The following is a 19,781-nucleotide window of genomic DNA, read 5'->3' on the forward strand; positions in this document are numbered from 1 at the left end:
ACTGAATATTCACACTAAAAGTATAGAACTATGGTGGCAAAATGACTGCACTTAAGTATCATTACATATTTCTCAGAGTCAAGTAGTATTGTTACTACTAGTTGTCTCGTAAGTTTATCATATATAAATATGCGGATAACGGGATAACATTTTTGGTCCACAGCAAATTAAATGCAAGGAGAAAAAGATCCTGTGCAACCCTCTATGTGGTGAACTCTAATTGCATGTCGGAGACACTGGCCATGGTATCATTGTGTAAAGCATGGTTGAGGTAACCAACACAGTATAAAGGAAGGGAACACATATTAAAACAGAATATTAGTGGGTTTTGGCTACATACGCATACATCGTTCAGTGTGCGATACATAAATGGAAGCATTCATAATACTTCAACCCAGTCGATGAATCAAATATACACCTTATGGAGGTGATTACATTGGTCACTTCTGTTTTCTTATTTAATAACTGAATTGTGTTGCAGCCATTGGCAGTCACCGTACCTGAAGTCTCTCTCCTCGGGATACCTACTAGTCATCGCCATGCACCTGCAGGAGCCAATGCCCCAAATGGCCAACACCAACAGCAGCCGGGTGTTAATGGCCTTCCTGTGGCTGTACACAATGGTGCTGGGGTTGTCTTACTGCTCCAAACTTGTCGCATTCCTCACAGTCGCTCGCCAGCCCCGCACCATCGACACTTTTAAAGACCTGCATGAGTCGGGTCTCGGCATTATATCTGGAGGACCATATTATGGTAACTTAATGATGGAAGCTGCAGATAAACATATCGGAGTGAGTACAGTAACAATATATGCATAGTTTGTGCTTAATATCAATATCGCCGTATTAATGTGAAATAATATATCAAGTAATGTGAATAACATAAAACTATGAAAGCCCAATGCAAATATATATATTAAGCAATGTTAATTTTGTTAGGAGATGTACAAGAGGTACACTGTTGTGACATCGAATCCAGAATCGTGGGTGATAGAAGGCCGGGCGGGTTATATCAACACCTACAACAGTGTAAAGTACATGGTGACAAAGATTAACACTGCCTATCGCACACCGTTTCTTCGCATTATGAAGGTTAGGGTCATTCCTTATTCAGCATATATATATATATATATATATATATATATATATATATATATATATTGTTACATAGCCTATGATTTCTTCATCCTTCGTGTAATTTTAACGTACAGTTGCTGCATGTTTGATCACGAGCGTGTTCTGCCCCAGTCCCCCCTTCTACCGTTATAGTAGAGTAAGTCGTCCTTTCTGTTGTTCAGAGCAGGATTGTCAACTCTTTGTCCCCATGGCTTCATTTGCGCGTCCTTCTTACAAGTTGTATCAAGCTCTGCTGGCCCCTTTATAATGAGCTCAGTCTCTACATTAATTGCCACTTAGATCTACTCCTCATTTTGTTCACATATCTGTCCTCCCCTGTACGGTTATTATTGTGAGTGCTCAGGAAGTCTCCAGCCATCTAGCAGCTGTGTGTGTAATTTGAGTATAACTGTTGTTGCATTTTTTTTTTCTTGTACTGTGTAGCATAAGGTTGATTCTTAGGCCTAGTAAGGTTTTTGTAATTTATGTAAGGTTCTTATTGTCAGCCATCATTAATAATATTTTGTATCTGTAATAATATATCTGGCATTCACTGAGTATTATCTGGTATCTCATTTTAACAGGGCTGACTTAGATAAATTTACTCATGCTAATTTCGTGTTAATAGAGGCTATTGCAGTTAACCATATATTTAACCTGTTTTTTGCCATTACATTATCCTTATGAGTCCTGAATGTTTTGTTGTTAGTTTGAGCATTAAACTTTAACTTGTACTTTTACCTAACTCTTTTGTTTTGAACCTGGAACTTTACGGGACAGTAGTGACTCTTAGTATTCTCGCTTAACGTGTACATTATCTTTCTCTGTTCCGTAACATAAATTTGGCGACCTCTTATCAGGATATTCAGGATATTATCATAAGGATATTGCTTGATATTTTGCGACTGTGATTTATTCATGATGTCTACTATTACTACACTTGATGAAGCTAAAGATTTTTTGTCAAATGTCCAAACAGTGTGTGATGTAGAAAACAGAACAAAGAATGAACTTAAGCTTGTTGCTCAACAATTGGGAATTGCTGTTCGCTCTCATCATTCTAAAGATCAAATTGTTGGCATGATTAATAAGAGCTTGTTTAATGTAACTCCTCCAAATGAGCAAACGCAGATTGAAATAGCTAAGTTACAGCTAGCCCTGCAGGAGGCTCGTGTTAAGGAGGCTGAATTTCAAGCAAATGCTAAGGAGGCTGAATCTCAGGCTCGGATTCAGGAGGCACAGATACAGGCTCAGGCACAAATTGAACTAGCTAGGATTCAGGCAGACCATGAGTATCGCATGAAACAAGGTGGAACTGGATCATCTAGCTCTGATGATTTTGATGTGGCTAAAAATGTTAAACTAGTCCCTCCTTTTAATGAATCTGATTTAACAAAGTATTTTCAGTTGTTTGAGAGGGTAGATACAGGTTTTAATTGGCCCAAAAAGTATTGGCCAGTACTCCTTCAAACTGTTCTCACCGGTAAAGCTCAAGTAACTTATGCATCTTTGCCTCAGGATCAATCTGATAATTATGATGTAGTTAAGAGCTTGATTCTTAAGGCCTATGAGCTTGTTCCTGAAGCCTATAGAGTAAAATTTAGGACAACTTATAAGCAAGATAAGCAATCCCATGTTGAGTATGCAAAAATCAAAGAAGATCTGTTAGAGCAGTGGTTAAATTCTAAGAATGTGGATTCTGATTTTGGTAAATTTAAGCAGATGATTTTGCTGGAGGACTTCAAGAGGTGTGTTAATAAAGATGTAAGCCTAATCTTGATGAGAGAAGAATAGATAATTTGTCTGATGCTGCAGTTTTAGCTGATGAATATGTTCTCACTCACAAGAGATATTCTAAAGAAAAAAGGGAAAGCTGAGAGTAAGTACGTTGCCTCTACTCAGAGTACAGGTAACAGGAAAGAGAATAAAGATGATGTTTCTCAGGAAGTAAATACCAGCTTCACCTCTAGATTTCAGAAAAGTAAATGTACTTATTGTAGTAAGCTTGGTCATACTACAGAGAAATGTTTCAGGAGACAGCGTGATGTGAAGAAAAAGGAGTCTTTAAATATTCAGTCAATTGGTCTAGTGTCCACCCTTGAGAGTTCCCATAATTCTTTAACTGAGTTAACTGAACCTGCTTTGAGGGGTAAATTAAATTCTCATGATGGAGCTCCTCTTTTGAGCAGTAACGTGGGTGACACTCTCAAGAGTTCATGTGCTAATTTCCTGTCTGATGGTTTTGTCAGTCCTCTGGACAGTAATGACAGGAAATCAGTCAAAATATATCGTGATACAGGTGCTTGCCAATCCCTTATGCTGACCAGTGTTCTAGGCTCTAATGTTAATTCCTCTGATGAAACTGTAATCTGTTGTGTATGGAATCTGCTTGTTGGATTTATAATGCAGGATACCTGCGATTAAGTGTAGCCTTAATATAGATACTGTTTGGGAGGGCAGTCAAATGGCTGCTGCTACTTCATGCTTTAGACCTGCCTCAGTCTGTGGTGGACAGTGATCGTTCCCTTCCCATAATTTACACTTAAGAACGAATAAAAGTGAACAGTAAATGTAAGAGGAAGAAATAACAATCTACGTGTTTGAATTCAACTGACCAAGAAGACCGGTGTTTGGATTCAAGCAACCAAGGAGAGGGAGTTTGAATTCAAGTTAACAAGAAGACGGGGGTTTGAATTCAAGTGACCAAGAACACGGGGGTTTGAATTCAAGTGACCAAGATGACGAGTGTTTGGATTCAAGTGACCAAGAAGACGAGTGTTTGGATTCAAGCAACCAGTCAGATACCCCACAAGAAGATGGAAGGACAAGATTCTTCCGAGGACTATTCTGGCAGAGAATATCTGAGCAACGACATGGAGAATGGAGAAGGAAGGGCCACAGAAGGATCAAACAATAAGAATAATAGTGGTGCAGCAGAGGCCCCAGGCAGCAACGACGACAGTGAGGAGGAGAAGGATAAACAACAAGAAAATGGGAAGAAACGGAAGCCTAGAATGAAAGACACAGAAGCACGGAAAAATGTTGAAAAACAAGAACGGAAAATTGGGAAGCGAGGACGAAAAAATGAACAGGTGACAGACGACAAGAATGACTCAGTAAACATTACTTTTAACAGTTTGGAAATCATTACATCTACACAAAAGTCTCCAGATACAAAAAGAAAGTGTGCTAGGTGCAGAAAATATGTGGGGAAACAAGACAAAGCAATGTGGTGTGATGGATGTGAAGAATGGATTCACATACAGATGGGGACAAGAAGACATTGCACTGAACACAAAATGACAAGTGAATTATATGAGGCAGTTAGAAAGGACAATGGAGAGTGTGTAAATATAAGGTATAAATGCAATCAGTGTCTTAAAGGTGAGAGAGAAAATGGAGCAGACAAGGAAAAGAAGGGATTAAAACTTGCTCATAGGGAATTGGAAATTATGGCAGAAAGATATAAGAAAATGGAAGAAAATTTGGAGAAATCAAAGGAAAGATATGAACAAAGTGAAAAGGAGAAGGAAATATTGTTTAAAGAGAAAGAAAAAGCAAAGGAAATGCAAAAGAAAGTAGAAAAAGAATATGAAGAAAATAGAAAGAAAAATTCTCATGGTGAAAAAGAAAAAGAATGTAAAAATCTGAGGAAAATAATTAAAAATTTGGAAGAAAGGGTCATGTATGAAAGTATTGAAAAAGAAGAAGCAAAAATAAATGAGGAAAAACTAAGAGAAATCCTAATTGTAGTAAAGGAAGAAAACACTGCATTGAAAAGAAGATTAGATATTGAGAGTCAACAAAAACTTAAAGAGCAGTATGACAAGATGGAAGAAGAAACCAGGAAAAGAAAAAGAGCAGAATACAGACAAAATATTGAAAAAATTGGAGAAAGCAAACAAAAAGAGATAGAAATAGGAAATGAAAATAAAAAACAAAGTGAAATATATGATATAGAAGGGAAAAACAGCCAAGTAGTGAAAACCAGTGAGGATAATGTAATAGACAGTGAAGTAACAGTAACTGATAGAGAGAAGCATAAGGAACAAGAAAATTATGAAGCTACTGACAGAAAAGAAAATGGTAAAAAAGAAATGGCAGAAGGAGAAAAAGAACAACAGAAAGAAAGTACAGAAAAAGTTAAACAACAAAAAAGACAGGGAAATCTGGAAGAGGGCAAGGAAATAAAGGAATGTTGGTATTTTACTAGAGGAAAATGTAAGTTTGGAAAAGAGTGTAGGTACAAACATATAGTGGGAATAAATGAGACAGTCATAGAAAGAAGGAACATTGAATGCAAGTACTATAAGAAAGGAAAATGTATGAAAGGGAATGGATGTAGGTTTTATCATATAAGAAATGAAAGGTGTAGATTCTTTGAAAGAGGGTATTGTAAAAAGGGTAAATACTGCAACTATGTGCATGAGGAAACAAAAGACAAAATAGTAAATGAAAATAGTGAAACAAAAATGAGGAACATAAGAGAAATATTGAAGGAAGAAAATTTTTGGGAAAGCAGAAAAATAGTATTAGAAAAATTGATATTGAGAGTGGAAGACATATGGAAGGAAATGAAAAACTTGCAGGAAGAAAGAATGTAAGGGAAAATGAGAATATAAATGACAGGGAAAAAGAAGACAAAATAAAGAACAAAGGTACTCATAAAACAAATGAAAATAGAAAACATAGCAGTATAGAGTATCAAAATTATGGTAAAAATAATATTAAAATTTTGTATGCAAATTGTAGAGGAATTAAAGAAAAGCAAGTAAGTTTAAGAGAAGTGACAAACAAAATAGACCCAGAAATTATAGTACTTAATGAAACGTTCTTGAGAAGAGGAGAAGTGGTGAAGTTAGAAGGATATAAAGCATATAATAATAACAGAGAAAATAAGGTGGGTGGAGGAATAGAAATTATGGTCAAAATAAATTCACAGTTAAACACAGTAAAAATCAGTGAGGAAACAGAAGATATAGAAGAAATGACAGTAAGAATAGAAACCAGAAAAAGAGCACTGAATGTAATTAGTGTATATGGAAAAACAGAAGGAAGGGTGACAAACAATAAAATTAGGGAACAGTTTCAGTATCTCAAAGAACACATTAGAAACATAGAAAAAGTGGGTGAAGATTATATAATAATTGGAGACTTAAATGCAAAAATAGGAAATCAGGAAGATGGTATAGTTGGAAATAATGTAGGGAAAAATGAAGCAGGCAAAGCACTGATTCAAATGGTAGAAAATGTTAAAGGTGTAATTGTAAATGGAACAGAAAAATGTAAAGGTAAATGGACAAGAGTAAACACAAGAAATAATGAGGAAAAATCTATATTAGATTATGTGATAACGAATAGGAGTGTATACGAGGACATAATAGATATGAATATAGATGAGGAAGGAATGTATAAGCTAACGAAATACAAAAACAAAGAAGTTAAAGAAACAGATCATAATACAATATTAATAGCAATGGATGATAAAATGAAAGAAGTAAGGAATGACTATGTAAAACAGTGGTACTTTAAAAAAGAAGGAGGATGGGAAAAGTTTAAAGAAATGACAGAGAAAAATGAAATTTTTGAGAGGATGTGGAAAAAAGTAAACTACCAAGAACAAAGTATTGAAATTGAGTGGAATAAGTGGAAGAAATTAGTGTATAATATACTGGATAAAGCATTTGGGAAAATAAGAATGTCAAAAAGGGTTAAACCAGGAATAGATAAAAGGGTGAAGATATTAATGGAAAGAAAAAGGAAGATAAGGAAACAAATAAGAAAAGAGAATGATAAAACCAGAAAAGCAAACTTTATAACAGAAAGAAAAGAGATTGAGCAAAATATAGCAAAATATATAAATGAAAATGAGGAAAGAAGAATAGAAGAAATTAGTAATCAGCTTAATGATAAAAGAAATAATAGTGATACGCTGTGGAAGTTAAGGAGAAGACTTAACAAGAAACCCCAGTGGCAGTATGTAGTAAGAGATAAAGATGGAAGTGATATAAGAAACCCAGAAAAGATAAAAGAAAGAGTTACAGAATACTATAAAGAGATATACAAAACAAATGACTTAACAAAAGGATATGAGGAATACACAGACTGCTTAGAGAGTATGATCAGAGAATGTTGGATGTATGAAAACAAGGAAGAGGAAAAATTAAGTGAGGAAGAGGTGAAAATGGTAATAACAAAGTTAAAGACTGGTAAAGCAACTGGCCCAGATAAAATTAGCAATGAAATGATTAAAAGATGTGGGAAAAGTATGAAGGATTCAATAATAAGAATGATGATGAAAATATATGATAGAGAAATAATACCAAATGAGTGGCACAAGGCATACATAAAAAATATATATAAGGGAAAAGGTAACAAGAAAGATTTAAACAATTATAGAGGACTGATACTGAACTCACACCTGATGAAAATGATGGAGAAAATAATAGAAATGAAGGAGACAGAAAAGCTGGAGAATATGAGTGATTACCAGTGTGGGGCAAGGAAAGGAAAATCAGTAAGGGAACATCATTTTTTTATAAGAAATATTATTGAAGAAGCACAACAGAAAAAGAAAGAAATAACAGCAGTATATTTTGATGTATCAAAGTGTTTTGACAAAATGGTATTAAAGGAAGTAATGAAGGAGTTATGGCTAAAGGGAATAAAGGGTAAAAACTGGAGAATGATATATGAAATTAATATGAAAAATGAATTGATACCTATGACAGAAATTGGGGAATGTAAAGGAGTGTATGTACAGGAGATGATAAGACAGGGATCAGTGCTAGGGGCCAAAATAAGTTCAATAACTATGGATTCACTAAGCAGAATGATGAGGGAAAAAGAAAGTAATTGGAAAATAGGAAATGTAAGGATAAGCCCATTAATATTTCAAGATGATATCATGGCAATAGAGGAAAATTACAAAATACAGGATACAATAAACACAATTGAAGTATTTCTAAAATTGAAAAGACTAGAAATTAATGAACATAAAACAAAGCAATCAGCATTAGTAGGCAAGGGAAAAAGAGTAAAAATAAATGGTAAAGAAATTGTAAGAACACAAAGTCATAAGTACCTGGGAATAATTATACAAGAAAAAGGGAAACAGAATATTAAAGTGGAAAATATGATAAATAAAGCAAGGGTAGCAGCAAATGAATGTATTAACATCATAAATAGAAAAGAACTGAAAAAAGTAGAATTAAAATTGGGCTAAAATTACTTAATACTTGTGTATTACCGATAATGTTGTTTGGAGGGGAAAGTGGGAAAACATTAAGAGAAAAAGAAAAGAAAGCTCTAAATAATGTTCAGACTCAGTACTTAACAAAATTAATCAAGGTACCAAGGACAACACCGAAATGTGCTTTATTATATGAAACACAGGAAGTAAAAATAGAACACAAAATTAATCAAAGAAAACTTGAATATTACATTGAACTCAAGAATAGGGAAGAAGACGCTGTTGAAGTAAAGATGAGAAAACATTGTGAAGATTTTGAAAGAGAGTACGTGAGAGAAATAAAAGACATTAAAGAAAAGTACAGCATACCTGAAGACTTAGAAACATTAGAAGAGAGAGTGGCAAAAAGGGTAATAAAAGAAAAAATAATGACAAAAAATAAAGAAGAAATTTGTGAAGACATGAGAAAAGGGAGTAAGACAAAGGAATCAGTGGAACAAGAAATAGGCCAACAGAGATACCTAGAGGAAATAGAGTTTGAAAGCGCAAAGATTATATTTTTTATTCGAACCAGAATGCTAGAAGTGAAGGAAAATTATAAGAAAAAGTATGAGCCTAACCTTATATGTGACATGTGCCAAGAAGAGAATGAAAATCAGCATCATTTATTTATATGTGAAGCATACGAAGATTTAACAAGCGACATTAAAGGAAAAGAATCAATAACAGAAATACTAAAACAAAATGAATTACAGGTTGTAGCAAATACAGTGGGCAGAATAATGAAACGAAGAGAAGTAATTATGAATATAAGGAGCAACATAGAAATGAACAATAGAGACTGAGAAAAAAATAAATAAATAAAAAAATAAATAAGCCATCTTGTTTAAAGACAAGAACTCCCGGATGGGAGTAGGCGCCAACAACAACAACAACAAGGTGTAGGGAATAATTACTTCTCTGTCCCTCTGTGCAGAGTGAATTTAGAGTCTGGTTTTGTTAATGGTTCCGTTATGGTTGGGTTGGTTGAGACACTCCCAATGTCAGGTGTAACTTTCTTACTTGGAAATGATATTGGTGGAAGTCAAGTGTGTCCAGCTCCTCAATTGTCTAGTGAGCCAGTGGCTGCGTCCCAGGATTGTGATGTCCCTGATGTGTTCCCTGCATGTGCTGTCACTAGGGCTAAGTCTAAAGTTACTGGTAATTTAGAGGATAATGATGATGATGATGTTATCCTAGCTGACACTTTTCTTGCTAATTTGGACCACTCACCAGATGAGGCAGTACCCCGTAGTGTTGATAATTTGTCTTGTCAAGAGTTGGTTGAGTTGCAAGTTGCTGACCCTGAGTTGAAAGGTCTAGCTAACTCTGCTTGCAGTGAGGAAGAGTCAGCTGGTGCTTCTACTTGTTATTATATAAAGTCAGGAGTACTTATGAGGAAGTGGAGACCCCCAACAGCATCAGCCGACTGTGAATGGGAGGTTGTACATCAAGTTGTCATCCCTCGTGTTTGTAGGCAGGATATCATTAGAGTGGCTCATAATTCCAGTCTGGCAGGACACCTTGGAGTGAGGAAGACTGTGGCACGCATTTTGAAACACTTCTACTGGCCAGGTATCTTCAGGGATGTTTCCTGGTATTGTAAGTCTTGTCGCACCTGTCAAGTTGTGGGGAAGTGTAATCAGACCGAAAAGGTTGCACCTCTAGTTCCCATTCCTCCTTTTGAGGCGCCTTTCACCCGTGTGTTGGTGGATATTGTGGGCCCTCTTCCTAAGACTTCTTCAGGATTTTCTTGTGTGTTGACCCTGATTGATATGGCTACTCGTTATCCTGAAGCCATTCCACTTAGAAATATCTCAGCAAAGAACGTGGTTAAGGAAATGCTAGGGTTCTTCACAAAGTTTGGTCTGCCCAAGGAGGTACAGTCAGACCGGGGAAGTAATTTCATGTCAAATGTTTTCAAGCAGTCTCTGAAAGAGTTGGGCATCACCCAGATCACGTCTTCAGCTTACCATCCCCAGACTCAAGGAGCGTTGGGGAGATATCATCAAACACTCAAATCGATGCTCAAGAAATACTGTTTGGAACATCAGAAAGACTGGGATAAAGGTCTTCCATTCGTTGTGTTTGCCGCAAGAGAATCTCCAAATGAATCACTGGGCTTCTCACCTTTTGAACTACTGTTTGGCCATGAAGTAAGAGGACCCCTTAAGTTACTGAAGGAATGCTGGCTGTCGGAGGAAGATGACGTCAACCTGCTGGAGTATGTGATGAAGTTCAAAGAACGGCTGTCCACTGCTTTACAGCTGGCGAGAGAGAATTTAGGAGCTGCTCAGGAGAAGATGAAGACTTGGTATGATAAGAAGTCCAGGTTACGCCACTTTCAGCCAGGAGATCAGGTTTTGATTCTGCTACCGGTTCATGGGCAACCTCTTCAGGCCAAGTTTAGTGGTCCTTATTTCGTGGAGAAGAAACTCAGTGATGTCAACTATGTCATCGCCACACCAGATCGTAGAAAGAACAAGCAACTATGTCACATCAACATGCTAAAGTTATATCACAGGCGGGACGAAAATAACCCAGTCTGCAATGTAGCTGTTCCTCCCGAGTCTGCAAGTGAAGCTCTCCCATGCAGTATGAGCCTGAGTGATAGTTTGGGGAAGAATCCTGATATCATGAATGATCTCCAGACTAAGCTTTCTCATCTACCTCCCGAGGAAAGGCAGGAGTTTTCGGCATTACTGCAGGAGTACCCGCAAGTGTTCCGTGCCACTCCAGGAAGAACTACTGTGTTGATGCATGATGTCGATGTTGGAGACGCAAAGCCAATTAAATTGCCTCCTTACCGTGTGAACCCAGTGAAAGTTCCTCTCATCGAGAAGGAGCTTGGCTACCTGTTGGACCACAAGATGATTGAGCCCTGTCAGAGCGAGTGGAGTTCTCCTGTCACTCTGGTTCCTAAGCCAGGGGGGTCACAGCGGCTTTGCATTGACTACAGACGTGTTAATCAGATAACCAAAACAGACACTTACCCTATCCCTCACGTGGAAGATTGCATAGACAAGATCGGAAAGGCTAGGTACATAAGTAAGTTTGATTTGTTAAAGGGATACTGGCAAGTACCTATGACTGAACGTGCTAGGGAGATCTCATGTTTTGTAACACTAGGAAAGACTTTTGCATGTTCTGTAATGCCATATGGTATGAAGAATGCACCAGCCACATTTCAGATGCTCATGAATGTTGTAACAGAGGGTTTGGCAGGGTGTGTTGTTTATATTGATGATGTATTAATCTTCAGTGACAACTGGAAAGATCACCTATGCCATGTCAGTAAATTTCTTGAGTGTTTGGTTCAGGCTATTCTTGTAGCTAATTTATCAAAGTGTGAGTTTGGTCAAGCTAAAGTTCAGTACCTTGGGTATGTAATTGGTGATGGACATGTTGCACCACCAGGAGCTAAGGTTCAGGTTATAAGTGATCTTCCCAGACCAAAAAGTAGGAAAGAGCTACAAAAATTTTTGGGAATGGTAGGTTATTACAGGAGATTTGTTCTTAACTTTTCTATTCTTGTATCACCACTTACAGACCTACTGAAAAAGGGAGTTAAATTTGTCTGGACCGATAACTGTGAATCCTCTTTCAACAAACTTAAAGCTATCCTATTAAGTCAGCCAGTGCTCGCTACTCCAAATTTTGCTAAGCTTTTTAAGATGGCTGTTGACACAAGTGATACAGGAGCTGGGGCTGTTTTGCTGCAAGAGGATGATCAGGGTATTGAACACCCTGTATCTTATTACAGTAAGAAGTTCACTCCACCTCAAAAGAACTACTCAACTATTGAGAAAGAGCTTTTGGCCTTGATTTTGGGTTTAGAGCATTTTTCATTTTATTTGTGTTCTGGTTTTGACCCCATAGTCATTTATACCGATCATAACCCACTGAAATTCCTTAGTAAGTTTAAAGATAAAAATCAGAGATTGACAAGATGGAGTCTACTTCTTCAGGAGTATTCATTAGACATACAACATGTCAAGGGAAACAAAATGTTATTGCAGATTGCTTATCTAGACTTTAGACAGATTGTTTTAGAGTAATAAGAAATTTCCTTTGTAAATTTCTTTTTCTTTGTGGGGAGGTGTTACATAGCCTATGATTTCATCATCCTTTGTGTAATTTTAACGTACAGTTGCTGCATGTTTGATCACGAACGTGTTCTGCCCCAGTCCCCCTTTCTACCGTTATAGTAGAGTAAGTCATCCTTTCTGTTGTTCAGAGCAGGATTGTCAACTCTTTGTCCCCATGGCTTCATTTGCGCGTCCTTCTTACAAGTTGTATCAAGCTCTGCTTGCCCCTATATAATGAGTTTATTCACTACATTAATTGCCACTTAGATCTACTCCTCATTTTGTTCACATCTCTGTCCTCCCCTGTACGGTTATTATTGTGAGTGCTCAGGAAGTCTCCAGCCATCTAGCAGCTGTGTGTGTAATATGAGTATAACTGTTGTTGCATTTTTTTTTTCTTGTACTGTGTAGCATAAGGTTGATTCTTAGGCCTAGTAAGGTTTTTGTAATTTATGTAAGGTTCTTATTGTCAGCCATCATTAATAATATTTTGTATCTGTAATAATATATCTGGCATTCACTGAGTATTATCTGGTATCTCATTTTAACAGGGCTGACTTAGATAAATTTACTCATGCTAATTTCTTGTTAATAGAGGCTATTGCAGTTAACCATATATTTAACCTGTTTTTTGCCATTACATTATCCTTATGAGCCCTGAATGTTTTGTTGTTAGTTTGAGCATTAAACTTTAACTTGTAATTTTACCTAACTCTTTTGTTTTGAACCTGGAACTTTACGGGACAGTAGTGACTCTTAGTATTCTCACTTAACGTGTACATTATCTTTCTCTGTTCCGTAACAATATATATATGTATATATATATATATATATATATATATATATATATATATATATATGTAATGGTGTTATACTGAATAATACATAGGTGCGTAATGCAGGCAGTTACCATACACACAAAAAAAGCTGAAGGCTATTCACTCTTTCAAAAAAATTAACCGAAACCTTAAACTCGAACAGAGCTAAAAGGGGATCTGGTCGCATCACTGTTTCTCAGGCTTAATTTGAAAGACCTAGACGAATGGATGTAGGTGAATAATTCAGCCTGACAAAGAATGTGATATCGCTCAGGTGAGATAAGCATGTCTACTAGTGTAGGTATTGTAGCATTGCCTTCATGAGCCGAGAGAATATAGCATGACTCTTGTGGAGTCTGTGTTGCCGCTATGCTTGCACGAATACTATTGTCTGGAGCACCTGACAACATCATGGCTACAATACTAATGTTGGAAAACATTTAAAACTGTAATAGTGTGGAAAAGAAGACACTCCTTCGAACGACCCTTTCCCTTCCTTACCTGCAGTGCAGCTGAAGCAAGTCCGTCTTCCGTGACACTTAGTGGGAAGAAAGATTCAGAGAAGGATAACGGTCATGGCTTCACATCCATTGACTCCTCTCATGCGACTGCCTATACCCGAGAACATTTAAGCTAACTCACTAACCTCGAAAACAGTACTGACCTTAGCATTAACGATAAAGACTAGAGTCTAGCTAGAACACATCAAAAATGAAAAATATACTCTAGCCATCTTTTTTCCACTATTCAGCATGGAGATAGCTTTCTGCAGCCCGAACAGTGCTTCAAAGTATCATTCAGAACCAGATATATATATATATATATATATATATATATATATATATATATATATATATATATATATATATATATATATATATATATATATATATATATATATATATATATATATATATATATATATATATATATATATATATATATATATATATATATATATATATATATATATAGACTGATTCAAGGCCATCAGACTTCTAAGGCAGATATTCCGTTGCTGTTTAGCTTCAACTCATTGCGCATTTTTTCAGAGTTAGTCTCAACACCTTCATCAATAATTTAAAAAAAAATATAGGTAACCATGCAATGATTACCCCTACTACTACATTCTGGTACATTCTTCTCATGCCGTGGTATTACTAACCGAATTTTAAGTTTTGACTAAAACTAGACCAAATTAATTTACCTGCCATGCTATATACGATGCATCCTGCAAGTTACTGTACAGGTCTAACTCTGTGTGCGAGGAGGTACGGCTACTTCAACCTCTTGGGAATTGAGAAATTAGTATAATCAAACATTACAGTATTTTGGCCAAAACACTTTCAAAAATTTCGTAATAAATTTTCCCATGGTGTCAATAATGTGTGTGAGATGACCTCAGAATTTAGTCCGTAAATCCCCACACACAACAACAAATAGACTAACACCATGGTTCTAAGCATTTGTAAAATCCAACGAAGTTGTAAGTACATGTATTTACATAATTTTTAATGGATGATATCAAATAATGGAGTTTAAAGCAACAAGATTGACCTGACACCAACTGCTCTAATGTAATAATGTTTTGAACTGATAAATCATAAATTTTCCACCGTAAAACAATACATAAAAATAACTTCTCATGTTGCTGTTCCCAACAATTAACCAACTTTTTACTGTCATCAATATTTACAAAATTTAGCCAACGGCCATACCACGTTGAGTACACCGCTTCCCGTCCGATCAGCGAAGTTAAGCAACGTTGGGTCTGGTTAGTACTTGGATGGGTGACCGCCTGGGAACACCAGATGCTGTTGGCATCCCTACGTGTCAAGTGGGGTTGGTGGAGGATTAGTGCCCCTCCCTGTAAAAACAATTAACTCTAAGCCCTTTTCCACCCCGTTTGGGATACATGGCGTCTGGCAATGAATGAATGAATCTGCTCACTCAGTACATAATTATTATTTATTTGTCTCTGGTGGATGGAAAAACAACTAAGCCTATATCCTGTACCCTCAATCCCGCTCAAAACCACCCTCTTGAACTAGAAGCCATTAGACTTGCTATCAACTTTGGCAAAATATGATGTTACCCTGGAAGATGGTGGCTACTCCAATCACAGGCAGAATATCTCAGCAGTCAGTCAACGCACGCCAAAATAGGAAGAGTAGTAGGAATAGAAGAAGAGGAACTCTGAAGATATTTAAAGATGATGCAGGATTAAGTTGGATATTGTTAAAAATCAGAGGATACCCCTGCAGAAGATTTTACAGGTAGAAAAATGTAAGAACCGAGTTTTTGATGCATTAAAGACAACAAAATTATTTTTACCCCAATCAAAGATATGTACCAAGCCAGATATTAGGTGTGCCATAGCCTCATCCCGTGTTTGTTAAAGTAACTGCTGAGATGGACGATACAGGAAATAAATGGAAAGGTGAAGAGTGGAGTCATTAGCGTAAGAGTGGATAGGGTTAGATGTACAGCTTAAAAGCTCATTGATGAATAGAAGGAGAAGAGTTGGTGATAGGAGAGAACCTTGAAGAACACCACTATTGACAGCTCTAGGAGAAGAGTGATGGGACCAACAAAGAAACTAGAGATGAGGGCACACATAGAAGGATAGAAACGGCAAGAGGGCAGTTTGGAAATTAAAGATTTTTGCCAGACTCGATCGAAACTCTATTAAATACTGAGTGCAATGGCAAAGCCTCGCTAAACTCCCAAAAGGAGTCTGACCAGGAGACTGAAAGGAAGATGAGAAGTTCACAAGTGGAACATCCCTGGCGGATCCCATACTAGTGATTGGTAAGATTCTGATAGGAAAGTTGGTTTAATTTTTTAAAAGAATAGTTTCAAAAAGTTTAGAAACACAAGGTGTAACAGCAAATGGGCGATGTTTAGAGAGCTAGGAATGGTTATCCCTCTTAGAAACAGGATGTATAAGAGCGAACTTCCAGCAAGAAGGAAAGGTACAAGTCGACGGGAAAGGCAAAAGAGTTTACCTAGGCAGGATGTATGCAAAGAAGCAGCGTTTTTTGAGGGCAACAAGAGGAGGGACCCCGTCAGGCCTATACACCTTGTTAGTATTGAGGCCAGTTAGGGTAGAAAGTACATCAATTGAAGAAATTTTAATGTCAGTCATCAGGAAGTCAGAGGAAGTGAGTGATGGAGGAACAGCACCAGAATCGTCTAAGGTGGAACTGGAGGAGAAACTCTAAGCAGAGAGTTCTGCATTTGCAGTGGATGATACAGTTACAGAGCCATCACAGCGGAGGAGAAAATGGAAGGAAGATGAAGTAAAGTTGTCAGAGAAGCTTTTGGCAAGGTGCCAGAAGGAGAGGGAAGAATCTGATTTGGAAAGATCAGAGCATTTAGTATAACTGAAATTATCCTTAGTAGAGTGGAGAACAGAATTCGCACAGTTCTGGGCAGGGACAGAAGAACTGAGATTCAGGGGAGGGTTGGCTCTGTTACCTTTTGTAGATCTTCTCCTAGTTGCGGATAGCATTAGAACAAGCGCTATTAAACATTTTTTTTTCACTAGTTTCAGGATAAGAGAATGTATGCTTCCATGCCTGAGAGAATAACTTCCGTAATGCACGATGCACATACCGATGGCTCTCAGCCATGGATGCAATAATCATTCCAGGAAAAGTCAAAGAATTGCCGCCTAAGAAGAATATTTTATTTAACAATGACGAAATATAGTTCCTCTTTCAATATCCGTTAAAATACTTTCATAAATACAAACCTGTGTTGCCCATAATATATATACCCTCTTGGTGTAACAGGAGTGCATTTGGCCGAACAGTCTTGGCATTGCCATGCAGACCTACTCTCCTTTGAAACCCAGGGTGGATAAGATCATTCTCAGGATCACCGATAGTGGCTTGATGCACCAGTGGCTGAGGCAGACTATTCGATTCGCCACACAGGTAAGATCAGGATAAATCTTATATTTTCAGTATTAACTCTTGTGTACACGAGGAAGTCTTCTTTAGTTTATTATTGCTACCTGCGGACGAGTTTATTCGGCTTAGTTGAGACTTTTCGGACTGGACGAGTTAGGGGGCGCTCCAGAGCTAAATAAAATGGACTGGAAATAGCAAGAATTATCTTTAAGAAGGGCTTTACCTAACGGAATATAACAAGTTTACAGTGACATCAACACAAGGGCGTCATTTATATATTATTTTTCCTACTATCAGACGATTTTTTATCAACTTTAGGAGGATTTCCACCAGCTGGCCTTTCGGCATGTATGTTTGCAATCATCAGATTTGTTCAGCTAAGTAATATTTTATGGAGAGGAAAGGTTGAAAATATATTGTTTAACTCCTTCACTAGGAAAGGCAATTCCTTTGCTGAATAAAATAAGTTCATAGTAACAAAATCACAAGCAAAATTTCATTACCATATGTTTGCCGAGTGATGTCGGCAAGGCATGTCTTTCTATGGACCGTATTTTAGGTGGCATAGGACAATTCGAAACTCCTTTTGCTCAGCTATTTGCTTTGCACAGTACATCATTTCATCCTCTTTCACAGCATGTCACTGAGGCAATCGATGGTGGCAATAAAACCATGCAAATGACTTATCCATGAATATTAAGATGTAATACCAGTAGGCATAATGAACTGCAACGAAGTAAATACAACAAATCCTTCAATGCCATCGAGATTATGGTCCATATATTCTTCCAGTATTCTACGCCTAACAGTATCTACATGTATGTCGTAGCCAGAGCTTCAGACCCACCAAATGTCAGTTGTGTAAAATATTCCCCACATTGTGAGTGTGAGTCTGATTAATGAACTGATTAAACGGAATAAGAAAACAACTGGCGAGACAACTGCCAGGATAACATGCCGCCGGACATGTGTGTGAGAGGTGTGTGTATATCCTAAGTATTATTGCCATACATGCAGAGGATATAACCGCAAAAGGATGGGTTGATTGTTTTAAGTGGCTTTGAAACGGAAGTACTCGCTGTCTTCTTATTGTTCACTGGAATACGAATTCAATCTTATTAACGATAGAATAGAAGGTCCTTATAAGTCAGGGTTTTATGTCTGATATATTGAGTTTGCTGAGTATAACTGTTAGTGACCAATGTTTACTTCAGGAAGACTGGTGTAAGAAATAGAAATGGGACACTGATTTAGCCAACAGGTATGAAGAAAAACGGAAACAAAGCAAGAAAGAATGAAAAAACACTGCGAGGGTATGCATTCCCAGGCAGATAGACAATGATGAAGAATCAAATGTGCACTTATTTTCTGAAGCTTCTCAAAAGGAATATGGGGAAAAAGCCTATTGTGTGTCTGAAGATTACAAGAGACAGGTTATGTCCAAAGGCATAGTTGCATCACACAAACCTCTCCCATGAATAGAATTATGTTCTCCTGAAGCACAAGTTAAATTTCCCAGTTTTTTTTTATCACTGTCTTAGAGAAAGAGAAGGCTGTATGAGGGTGTTGTGGTACCGACTGCATTATATGGGGCTGAAACATGGAATATGGGTGTAGCAGAGAGGAAAAGTTTGAATGTAATGGAGATGAGATGTCTGAGGAGTATGTGTGGAGTGACGCGTATGGATCGGGTGCGAAATGATGAAGTGCGAAGGAGAACTGGAGTTGTTCGGGAGATGGCTGGCAGAGTTGAGCAGAGGGTGTTGCAATGGTTTGGGCATATGGAGAGAATGGATAATGAGCGATTGGTGAAAAAGATAACTAGATCTGATGTGAGAGGTGTAAGGCTGAGAGGAAGACCACGAATAGGATGGATGGACAGTGTGAAGAGAGCGCTGGATGCGAGAGGGATGTCTGTTGAGCAAGGAAGAGTGGCTGTGCGTGACAGAAATAAATGGAGAGAAATTGTGAATGAATAAGTGATGACGCAGCCCTGAGGGGATATTCTCCCGCATTTGGTCTGATCAGCTAGTCAGGTCAGGTGCGGGTAAGGGGATGGGTCTGTTATGATGTGGCAGGGGTAAACCAGTTCTGCTGTCGGGCCCTGCTGCGGATGTCACTGATTGCATTGCCCAGTTGACCCTTGTGCGGTGTGGTGCGGTGAGGATCTGTCCGTTCTCCCCTTTGGGGCTAAGATGCGAATGAATGTGTTTGAATGGATGAGTAAATGGAGAGTGAGTCATCCTGTCTCGGCTACCTCCCTTTCCTTGGGGGAAGCAGCCTAGGTATATAGATAGATAGATAGATAGTCTTAGAAACGTCCATTGCTTAAGAGTTCCTATGGAATACAATGAGATATGTCTTCACTGGACAGGTAAGGAGGAAAGTAAAAATTTCTGTCCGAAATAAAGATCATACTCGTAAAAGAGCTGTCATCCAACGACAACCTCATTTATGTTTCTTCAGAGGACAACCCAGCTGACCTTTCAAGAGGCTCGAATATTAATGGGTTGTTGGAAGATGGATTTGGTCTGATATTCGTGAATAGTTATTAAATAATGATCAGCCTTAAAAAATAATAATAATAATAATTGATGTGAACTCAGTGAACC

At 37.5% G+C, this 19,781-nt stretch overlaps 1 non-coding gene across 1 annotated transcript; it reads left to right on the top strand.

The window, feature by feature from the left end:
- Positions 1 to 14,956: 14,956 nt before the first annotated feature.
- Positions 14,957 to 15,075, top strand: LOC145397331 (5S ribosomal RNA). The gene has a single exon (XR_013896911.1). It is a non-coding gene; the product is annotated as a 5S ribosomal RNA (ribosomal RNA).
- Positions 15,076 to 19,781: the final 4,706 nt, after the last annotated feature.

The sequence above is a fragment of the Coenobita brevimanus genome, chromosome 40 (assembly GCF_032717465.1).
Source record: "Coenobita brevimanus isolate Jiangsu-jjx chromosome 40, ASM3271746v2, whole genome shotgun sequence".
NCBI classification, from domain to species: domain Eukaryota; kingdom Metazoa; phylum Arthropoda; class Malacostraca; order Decapoda; family Coenobitidae; genus Coenobita; species Coenobita brevimanus.